We start from the raw sequence: 11,927 nt of genomic DNA on the forward strand, positions 1-11,927 counted from the left end.
TTTGTCGGTTTATTTTTGTAACTCATAAACCATAATCCGTATAAATAGTTATCAAAGGTACCAGGATTATAATTAAGTACGCCAGACGCGCGTTTCGTCTACATATAAGACTCATCAGTGACGCTCTAGGTAATCTATGCCTTGGATAAGAAAATCCTTAGTTTTTCGAAAATTCAAAGTTTTGTAAACAGGATAAATTTATAAAAATGACCACATTATTAATATTCATGTCAACACCGAAGTGTTGACTACTGGGCTGGTGATACCCTCGGGAACGAAACGTCCACCAGCAGTGACATCGACCACTTGGTGTAAATAGTTATCAAAGGTACAAGGATTATAACTAAGTACGCCAGACGCGCGTTTCGTCTACATAAATATCATCAGTGACGCTCATATCAAAATATTTATAAAGACAAGCAAGTACAAAGTTGAAGAGCATTGAGGATTCAAAATTCCAAAAAGTTGTGCCAAATACGGCTAAGGTAATCTATGCCTGGAATGAGAAAATCCTTAGTTTTTCGAAAAATTCAAAGTTTTGTAAACAGGAAATTTATAAAAATTACCACATTTCTGATATTCATGTCAACACCGAAGTGTTCGGTGTTGACTACTTGGCTGGTGATACCTACAGTCCTTTTATTTGAGGTACGTGTGTCCAAACTAAGAAAATGGGGTCAATGTCATATTCCTAACTCTGACAATCATTTCATATTGCTTCTACTCAAAAAGAATGTAGATATCGACAAAAAAGAATTGTTGTATTGGCACGCATCATTTTCATGGAGGTTCGATGCAACCGAAATGGTAAAATTAATAAATTAATTAAATATAGTAATCATAGCTTATGCTCTTAACATTTGAGATATCATGATGTATACATGCATTTTATCTTAATTAACGAAATCCTACATTTAAATTTTTAAACATGCATTTAAATACAAATCTTTGCTTCTGTCTATGATTATATGTATAAAAAAAAGCATGCAGGAGCAGACATCAATTAATATGTAAAAAATAAAATCAATAGCTATCGTGGTTATTCTTATCTATCATACACATGTCTGTTCAACGGTCTCACATTAAAAGGTTCAACGGTCTAACATTAAAAGGTATTTTATGTAGGGTATACTATCATTTTACTAAAGGTGTGCGTATTATAAAGATTTTGCTTTACTTAACAATTTCTCGAGATATAAAAAAGAAGATGTGGTATGATTGCCAATGAGACATCTCTCCACAAGAGACCAAATGACACAGACATTAACAAGTAGATGTTCTGTCTTTATTATTTTTTTTTCAATTGACACAATGTTGAATAATGCTGGTTGGTACAAGGATTGTCCGTCTTACTCCTCATACAACTAAAACTTTAAAATAATACAGGGCATGATATAGTGATAATGTGTATTTAGCCAGGATATTGATTTTCATTCAATATTAAGCAATCTTTAACATTAATTGGTGGATGTATAAAATGTGTCTTTAAGCCACAACCCTTTCAACCGGTTCTTCAACATCATAAAATACTAAATCAAAACATGAAGCATTATATGCATGAACACAGCGGTAACATTATATTTGTCTAATTCGGTTTGGTAAAGTTGATATGTAAAAAAAAAAGATGTTTTCAACAGTTTCGAGTATATTTGAAGTGTTTCATTTTATCTCATATTGCTAGATATGTTTCCAAGTTATATAAGGAAATGAGTAAACTAAAATTAAAAGTAAGATGGTGAGAATGTTCATTTATACTGGGTATACGTGAGCAGATTGTTTTTTCCCCATTATTTGAGTTACACATATATAACATTAATGAAATAATCAAAATTTGAAAAAAATAAAAAAAAGTTGAAAAAAAATATACTAAAAGATCAACTTTCAACATAAAATGAAAGAAAACTAATGAAGATATTTAGAAAAAAGGCTTAAATGCAAGACATAAAATTATTAAATACCACTACGTACATTATTTTCTTCGAAAAAAAAGGTTAGTTAAACAGACTTCATAAATTGTACCCTAACCTAATGAATGTAAGGGTGCCTACTTTTCTAAGATACTAGTGGGAAGTAGTGTCCTCTCCCTCGCCGTGACGGAGTAGACCCAAAAATGAAAGAGTGAGTTATAATGCAAGGATTTCGAAAAAAAATTCATGCCGTTGAATTCGTTTTTATTTTTTTTTTACTTCGGTTTTTGTATTGTGCTCCCCTGCTTTGTAATCTCGAAATTTGCAATGCGGCCCCTTTCAAACTCACAAATTTTTTTGAATTGATATTTCGGCATGTTTATCTGCCATCTGTCATAAATGGGCCTCTTTTCCTTGAATTTGTTTCGAATCTGGATAATATTTCAAATTTTCAGACTGATCTGAATTATTTATCGCTCTTAAGGTACGCATTGTTGATAACATAAACGGTACCATATTTTTTGCACCAGATGCGCATTTCGACAATCAATGTCTCTTCCATAATGCTCGAGCCAAAAATATTTGAAAATGCAAAGCTTATTAAAAGTATTAAGAGCTATAAACCAAAAAGGTCAAAAAGGAAAGGAATCAGAGTTTTTTATGAGGGAGATACATTCCTTAATTTTGAATATTTTACAAAAGCAAATTTTAATAAAACAACATATGTATGTTCATACCATTACCAAAGTGCTAGCTACTGGGATGGGGATACCCTCGGCGACTATCATCCAACGAGGAGAGACATCCACCCAGTGGTAGTACTAACATAAACGGTAACAATTTTTTCTGCACCAGGAATATTTCTTTTAAGCTGTTATTCTTTTGGACAAAATGTGTAGTGTCCGTTCAAACGTTTCTAAAATTGTGCTTTGATAATTTTGGAACTACAAATAAACTAACGTTTCATCTGACCCTGAACTTAAACGGATTTGGCCATTGTTAGGTCCATTTTGGTCATATAGCTCTTCAAATGTTTCGGTATCTTTGGATTTCATATATTCGGCTGAATATTATACAATTATAGCCTTTTGTTTGAGATCAATACAAGGATATATTGACCTGAAAGAAGTATATTGACTGTGGACAAAGTCCGATGTCGAAATAATTCTTTGGGTCGAAATATTCTGTGTTGACCTCATACATAGGCTATGATTGTTATATCATTAATATCCGACCATATTGATATCAAAATTGTAATTTGATTTTGTTGGAATATTTTATAGATATCATAATTTGTCCTATACAATAACAACATATTAGTTGTTATTTCATTTACTTTTTATGTTTTGGAGTGGGTTTTTTTTTTACATCATATGTATTTGAAGATTTCTTTTACTTCAAATAATGGATCATAGATATCTTTTTCTAAATCTTTTAACTATAGCATGAATTCATACATGACGTCACAAAGTATATAGGTTTTTAGATATTCTAAAAATAACCGTGCAATATGGTTTTTGCCATGCAATTTGCTTTTGGCTATGCAATATGTTTTTTGCTATCCGCCGTTTTCTATCTACCTTCGGAAATATAATTTAACATGTGACTATTCCTGAACGAATCAAATGAGTTGAAATATACGAATTATTAATATAATATTGTAAAATTATACATCTCGATTCAGACGCATGCAGTTAATACAGTGTTGTTTTCATTTTTTGTAACATATTGCAGTACAGTTCAAATGGTTATCCTTCCCTCAACCAGTTATACATGTATATTAATTACGATATGCATCATTTTCGTAATCTGTCAGGTTTTAAAAATCGCACCACGATTTCTTTCACTCCCTTTTCGATGCATCTTAAGTCCACATTTATTTGCTGCAAAAAGACTTTCACATTTAATTTCAGTAACATGCTCAAACCTTCACAATTAAAAAGATATAGATTTTTTTTTCTGAAATAAGAAATGTTGACCAATCTCCATATGCTTTATCACTCACTCCATAAGACTTTTCTCAGAAACTATTCATACAATCTTTCAAAATATAGCTGCATTCGTTGATTAAACAGTTAACAAAAAGTGAAATAAAAACATTTAAACTAAATCAATGAACCAATGTAAAATAAATGACTATACATGTGATTTAAAAACTTTCTAGTACGTTTTATTGTAATTTAGCAACTGACACAGGTGTGTGACTAAATTTTTAAACGGTATGTACATATGCTAAATACACTTCCTCTATTCAGTTTATAGTTTCTATAATAATGTGATAATTTGACGAATTTTTGCATATTAATAGACATTGATAGACAGGTATGGACGATTTATATTTTTAACATTGTCATATAAATAAAAGCAACAATAGTATTCCGGTTTTGAAAAGTTATAAATCAAATTAGAAAAAAGCTAAAACCGAGAGAAACACATCAAATATAAGAGGAATGTTTGTCTTGCCATAAACCAGATTCAACCCATCATTTGTTCTTAAAATGTCCTGTATTTGATGTTCATGTGCAAGATTTTCAACATAGCTTAACCGGCGTGATGCTTCTGAATCGGCGGTGTCTTTAATGTATTAGTTTGTGGTTATGTCAGTGTGTTTGAGCTTTCAATTTTTCCATTTGATTATGGATTTTCCGATTTGAATTTTCCTCAGAGTTCAGCAGTTCTCACAGGTTTTAATACTTTTATTTCGTTTTCAACATTTACGTAAAACTATGGAATTACAAAAAGTATTAATTATATGATTATATATAAAGTACGGTCAATGCCACTACTGATGGTGGTTATCCACGCGGTTATCACCAGCCCAGTCGTCAGTACTTCTGTATTTACATGAATTATCATTGATATGGTCCTATTAAAAAATTAACTGTTTACAAAACTTTGAATTTTACAAACTGATAAGGATTGTTTACCAATGGAATAGATTACCTTAACATCCTTAGACAAAACCTTTAGAAATTCCGGGTCCCAAATGCTCTTTAACTTCGTACATTATTTGACATTTTTTTAGAGCCTCACATTTGTTAACGCAACGCGTGTTCGACTTCAAATTCCAAATCCTGGTTTATAAGGTGATTTTATATACAACTACTGCGTCTATGCCACTGCAGGTAGAGGTTTCAGTGGTCTTCAACTTCGTTCTTTTTTTGGTATTTTGAATTTTTTTATTCAAGCGTCACTGAGTAGGTTGTAGACAAAACGTGCGTCTGGCGTACACAAGTTTAATACTGATATCTATGATAAGTTATATACATATACTTCTTTTTATGTGTTTTTTACGTTTTTAAGTTTCCCTTTGAATAAATATAAATATATCTATAAAGATCAGACACAATGTAGTGTAATTGGACATATCAACATATCTTTGTGCTTTAGTTAGATTGACTAGAATAGTTTTGATATACTTTAAATGGATGAATACTATTTTTGTTACAGAAAGGCAGAGCAAATTAAGGAACATAAAAGGATAGGTCGTCCATTTCGACCTCAACACAAAGATGCAATTATTGCTTGGTTTCGTGATGAAGAAAAAAAACCGGAGTGCAGTTTTAGATCCACAAACTAATGAACCTGCAGAATGGTTTCATGGTACACAGAACATGTTCACTTTAAGCATATAAAAAATTGCATTGAGTTCCATATTAAGTGAACTGAAAATATTAGATGTCTGAAGTTTTGCAAAAATTAAAAACCTCATTTTAAAAATATTATAGCATAATCTGTATGCACCATTTACTAAAATTGCAATAATAATCTATTTTCTTATTTTAACGTTTTACTAATTAATGTACACATGTATTTACAATAATCTGTTTATCCCTATCCACGTGCAGGATTTGTATAATTTTCAATCGTTTGAGATATGAACTTTTTTTCTTCTGTTATCTTTAAATTATTACTTGGAGATGGGTTAATTTTTTTGAGAAACGTGCACCAAGCTAATAAATACCTATATATAGTAATAGTCATATTCACATGTTCAAAACTATAAAAACACTGATAGATTTATATTAAAATTGGTTAGTTTGACACACATTTATTAAGACGGGCTATCTGCTTTGCAATAAACAGGTTTCTGAGACAATCAAATAAAGGACAGGGAACCACTCTACTTAAATTTTTACTCCTTTTTTTGATATGGTCGTCTGTACTACTTCCTGAAACAGTAAAACACATGCTGAGGTACTGACTATTTTGACTGAGATGTAGGTATAGCGGCTTTCTTTCGCTAGTCCAGTAGTTAGTACTTCTGTGTTGACATGAATTATCCTTGATATTGGCATATTTAGGAAATTAACTTGTTACAAAAAAAAATGAAATTAATTGTTTATTTTTTATTTTTTCATAACGAATTTTCTTTATTGTAACAAATAGACTAGCACAACATGTATGAACAAAGGTATACAGATTGGCATTTTTACATAAAGGCAGTATTAAATAATAAAACAACAATTGGATATATATGATGGTGCAATAATAGGTTGAAAATGAATAATAATCTTATCACATTGGAATCTTAATTGTTCTTGCAATATCTAGAAGTGGTAGATATCAAAATTTAACCTTCTTTAATAGGGGCATAGGGATTCCAGTATTTGTTATATTCCTCTACAAAGAAGTTTTTAAATGAAATGGATTTTTCTAAATTCATGTGTCCTTTAAATAGTTTTTTAAAGCATTTAAATTTGGCAAAACTTCTTGTAGTTTTGTTAGGTAAATATAGTATTTTAAAAGTATAATAATCTTATTTTTAACAAAATTCAATTTTAAACAGTTTCGTAGATACCAAATAGAATAATCCTAATATTCAAAGGCAGTTCAATATTTGTGATTTCAAATATCCAGATGCTTAGTGCATGCCAGAGACTGGCGTCCATCGGACAGATCCAAAATAAATGTTTGATGGTCTCTGGTCCTACTTTACAAAATGTACATATGTTGCTTCTATATATTTACATCTTGTAAAGTAGTGAATTAGTTCCCAAAATTCTATGGATAATTCTATATTGGACACAGCCAAGCTTAGTGCTTTTAGTATATTTTGCACACGAAGTGTATATTTTTTTCCAGTTAATACCAGTCATATTAACATGGTTCTCCCATTTTCCTTGCAACAAAAGTAATATATTTCTCATTCAATACTTTGTAAATGTCCTTTCAACCTTTTTTGATTAAAAAAAATACTTATGTTAAAAGGTAGTATTGCTTGAATTTTCTCCTTTACTTAATATTGATCGTGTTTAACCACTCATTAAGCGAGTGTGCTATTCAATAATAATGTAAAATATTTGGCCTTAATTGATATAATTGTTGGAAATTTTGAAATGACATAATTTTGCCCTAGTCATCTAAGATCCAAATTCCAGCATTTGCCCAGTTTTTATAGTAGACTCTTGAACCACCAATTTCAATGTTTTCTACCTTCCATAAAGAATACAATAGCATTCCATCAATACATCTTGGTTTTCTAATTTGATTAAGGGTTTTCAAAGCATCATAAACCTCTTGCCAAAATTATTTGATGACCTTTTCATCGGCCAAATATAACTTATTTCAATAAAATGTATTTGCTCCACAATAGAGACTAATCTTACCCACTTTGAATTCAAATTATACAGCCGTCTTACCCATGTAAGTTTTAGTCCCTGTATAAATGCTTTTAAATTTAGCATTTTTAACCCACCCTTATAATAATCTTGACATAAAAGATCTTGACCTGGTGTATTATCCCAGATAAAAGCATACATTTCATTTTTTAAATTACGTAACATATTCTCATCTGGACTAGGGATGGATAGAAACAGATGATTTAATTTAGATATGACCAAAATTTTTAAAATAGTAATCTTTCCAAAGGGGGGTGGGATACTGTTTTGACCATTTTTTCAAAGTGTTGTCTATATTATCTAAAACTGGCCTATAATTTGAATAAATCATTCTATCTAGGTCCGAAAAAGTAATTCCAAGCAATTTGAATATACTGGAGCCCCATTTTAATCCCCACTTTACACAAATTTTATCCTGGCTATGTTTTTTGTTACCTATCCATATTACACTTGTCTTTTCTATATTAATCTTAAGTCCCACGATTTCAGCATACAATTGGAGAACCCGAAGAGATGCATTGAGCGATTCTGGCGAGCCATCTTATATCAATGATGTATCATCTGCATATTGAGACAGTACAAATTCTGTATCATCTATCTCCTTAAAACTGATTGTACTAAGGCTTTTCTACCTCAGTAAAAGATAACCTTAGCTGTTTTTGGCAAAACATTTAGAAATTTTTGGTCCTCAATGCTTCTCAACTTCGTATATATATGTGGCCATTTTAACTTTTTTTTTAAATCGAGCGTTACTGATGAGTCTTTTGTGATCGAAACGCTTGTATGGCTCAAATACAAAATTGTAATCCTAGTATCTATGTTGAGTTTATCTGCACAGTTAACAAACATTTGTAACAACCTATGTAGTTGAAAGACAAAATTGATGCCTACATCTTTAATCACTCATTTTAAGTGACAATCAAAATTAGTCCTCTGCAATAGAATCATACCACTTTTCAGAATCTGACGATTTGATTATTTCACCTTGCAAATGGATAACATATTTGTAACTGGGTGATAAACAACCAACAGTCGCTTACACAAATCGATTTAAAGTTTTCTTATGTATGTTTGCAAGCATGTTCCATAAATATAAAGAATATTCTACTCACAGAATGAATCCCACATGGCTGTGACAAACTGAAATATTTTTTGTCATTATACTTTCAGGTATTGTTCATAGAAAGAACGCTGGAAATATACTAATAAGTGAACCCATGGGAAGTTACTTAGTTAGACTAAGTGATAAAGTTTGGGGTTATGTAATATCGTATAAAGCATCAGAAGGATGTAGGCACTACATAGTTGATAGAATAGAGAACGGATATCAGATCCCCTCTGATCCATTTGAATTCAAACATGCAACTTTAGCAGATCTTATCTTATATCATGTGGTGAGTATTAAAAGTAAAATACAATAAAACAGAATTCCCTATTATATCTGACATTAACCACTTGCACATGTATCAAATAATTTACTAGCCTTGTATTGTAAGATAAATATATATATAAAAAAAGAACCTAATGTTTTAAGTTATAATGTATTACAATTTTATTAAAACCACAAGAATTGAAGATATATTGTGCTAATCATCTCCAACCGACAGATTTTTGATTTTTTTTACAGCGTATCCTAATATATATATTTTTTTTAATTATTATTTTTACACGAAACTGTGTTGTGTCAGTTTTTTTACGGAAAAAGGTATAAAAAATATTCATTGTCCCTAATGAATGAGTAAAACTTGATTGTTTTAATGGCACCTAAATGAATAAATACAAAAAAGCGTATATATAATATGAAAAATAAAAAATCAACAAAATACTGAACTCTGTGAAAAACTCGAAACGGAAAGTCCCTACTCAAATGGCAAAATAAAAAGCTCAAACACATCAAACGAATGGATAACAACTAACAACTGTCATATTCCTGACTTAGTACAGGCATTTTCTTATTTAGAAAATGGTGGATTGAACCTGGTTTTGTAGCTAACTAAACCTCTCACTTGTATGACAGTCGTATATATGCTTACAACGATCTGAGGTAAAGTGACACATATAACTTTTGCAACGGACACTGCAAACATAGCCACACAATATTATATCTGTATTTTCTTTTGTTTCATCAGATATCGCTTCATTTGAATGGATTTCTCTATTGAAGTAGCATAACCAAGACATCAAAATTTTGCCGGAAGTCAGACGTAGCACTTCTAATGGCGTTAATATTTCATTTAACCGTTGTCGAATCATATTCCAGCATCTCAACACTAAAGTGTTTCGAACATATAAGAAGACAAATTTACAACTCTGAAACTTCACGTATTAAAATAAAGGAATGAAAAGGAAAGACTAATTTATGTTGATCTTTAAATGTCTTTAAGTTAAGACCCAGTCCCACTAGACCACGATCGTACCACGCTCAATGTGATCTTAAATTAATCAAAATCGTGGTGAGGTCGCGGTATGAGCGGCATGAAAATGTTAATTTTCGCTGATTTCACGATGATTCTACGTCTTCATTACGCTGCTACAACGATCCCGCTACGATTAAACCACGTTCTCACAATGCTTTTTCTACGATTATCATGATCTTACTACGCTCATCACGTTCTCGTGACGACCGTACGACGAGATATCCAAGTGCAACTTGATCTTACCACGCTTCTGCGATTATAGCACGTTATTACCACGATTATACTACGCTTATACCGCGATCTTACTACGTTCTCAGCAATAACGTCAACACCGTATTCCATATATATACTGTTCCATTCCTTATATTTCCGATTAAGACGTAGATTTCTCGGAAACAACACAGCCATGCCACCAAATCTACCAGATCACGTGGGCGTAGTGGTTCGAGTAGATGTAGAGGCAGAGGGAGCTATGATTGTAACGAATCTAGATCTAGCAGAAATGTCGGACTTTTTATAGCCGTTGGAGACAAAGGACGAGAGGTCAAAATAACATACAGAAAAACTAAACCTGAAGAGCTTTTATATATTTCATATGAAATTATACTGAGCATAATGGTGGTAGTATGAACGTAGTCAGGTCTTAAGAAGAGCGTGATGAGGACAGCATGGGCGTGCCAGAATCGAAGTATGGTCTTGAACAACGTGGTGTAAACGTGGTATAGTCGTAATGGAAGCATTGATGGATCGAGGTGAGAATGTGATGGTCGTAGTAAGGTCGTAGTAACGTTGTTGTGAGATCGAAGCGCAGTATCTTCAAAAAGAATCACGCTTTCGCTACACTCTCGCTACGATGGTACAGTAACCTTTGCGATCTTACCACGACCTTACTGCGCTCTAAATACGCTTCTACTACGAGCTTAATTCACCCCGACCCTATTCATGATTGTTTTGAACATGTTCAAAGTTGGCCACGCTCATCACAATCTTTAAGTCCTCACCACGACCGTATTACGACCTCACTGCGACCTACATGATTGCGCTTCGATCGTCAAAATTTGATTTTTTTTTAAATATCGTAGTGAGGTCGTTGCCTAGTGGGAATGTGGTATTAGTATGTAGTTGGGTTTTCTCATTGAAAAATACCGCACATATCTTTTAAATGACATTATATTTCTTTTAATTATAAAAGAGGAGTGAAAGAAACAAGAGGGGCATTTAAACTCCGAAATCGAAAACAAAAATGACAATGCCATGAATAATAAAGTAAAAAAACAAAGAGACAGACAAACAAACAATAGTACACAAAACACAGCATAGAAAACTAAAGACCTAACAACACGAACCTTAACAAAAACTGGTGCTCTGGAATGGTAAGGAGATCCTGGCTCCATTCATGTTGCTCATTTAAGTACAAACCCTGTAACAATTCTAATTCCAATATATTCGTATAATGTACTATTAACCAACTAAGTACATTAATGCCAAATATGACTGTTTATTATAAACCCTAACTGGGCTTACTGCAGATAAACTGGACATTAATACAGGGCCATTACAGGGAAAACTGGGCCATTACAGAAAAACAGCGCCATTACAGAAAAACAGGGTCACTACAGAAAAACAGGGCCGTTACAGAAAAAAACAGGGCCATTACAGAAAAACTGTGTTAATATCAAATATAATAAATTTAACATGGCCGCCGACTTTCAAATATAGGGATCCGGTTTATCCTGTTTTTCAACACATAACTTCTGTCAAAAGTTTATGATGGTGAAGTACAAATTATTTTTTTCAAACTAAACTGTCATTAAAAGAGTAGAAAGTACATCAAGTTGGCAGCAACACATACACTTTTGTTCCGTTGGTTAATAAATTTATTAAGAAATGGGTGTTTTTATAATAGCCCTGTTATATGTCCTCGGTCAGTAATAATGGCCTCGGATGTCTGTAATGGCTCTCGGCGTTGCCTCGGGCCATTA

Source organism: Mytilus galloprovincialis, chromosome 9 (genome assembly GCF_965363235.1).
Source record: "Mytilus galloprovincialis chromosome 9, xbMytGall1.hap1.1, whole genome shotgun sequence".
Taxonomy (NCBI): Eukaryota; Metazoa; Mollusca; class Bivalvia; order Mytilida; family Mytilidae; genus Mytilus; species Mytilus galloprovincialis.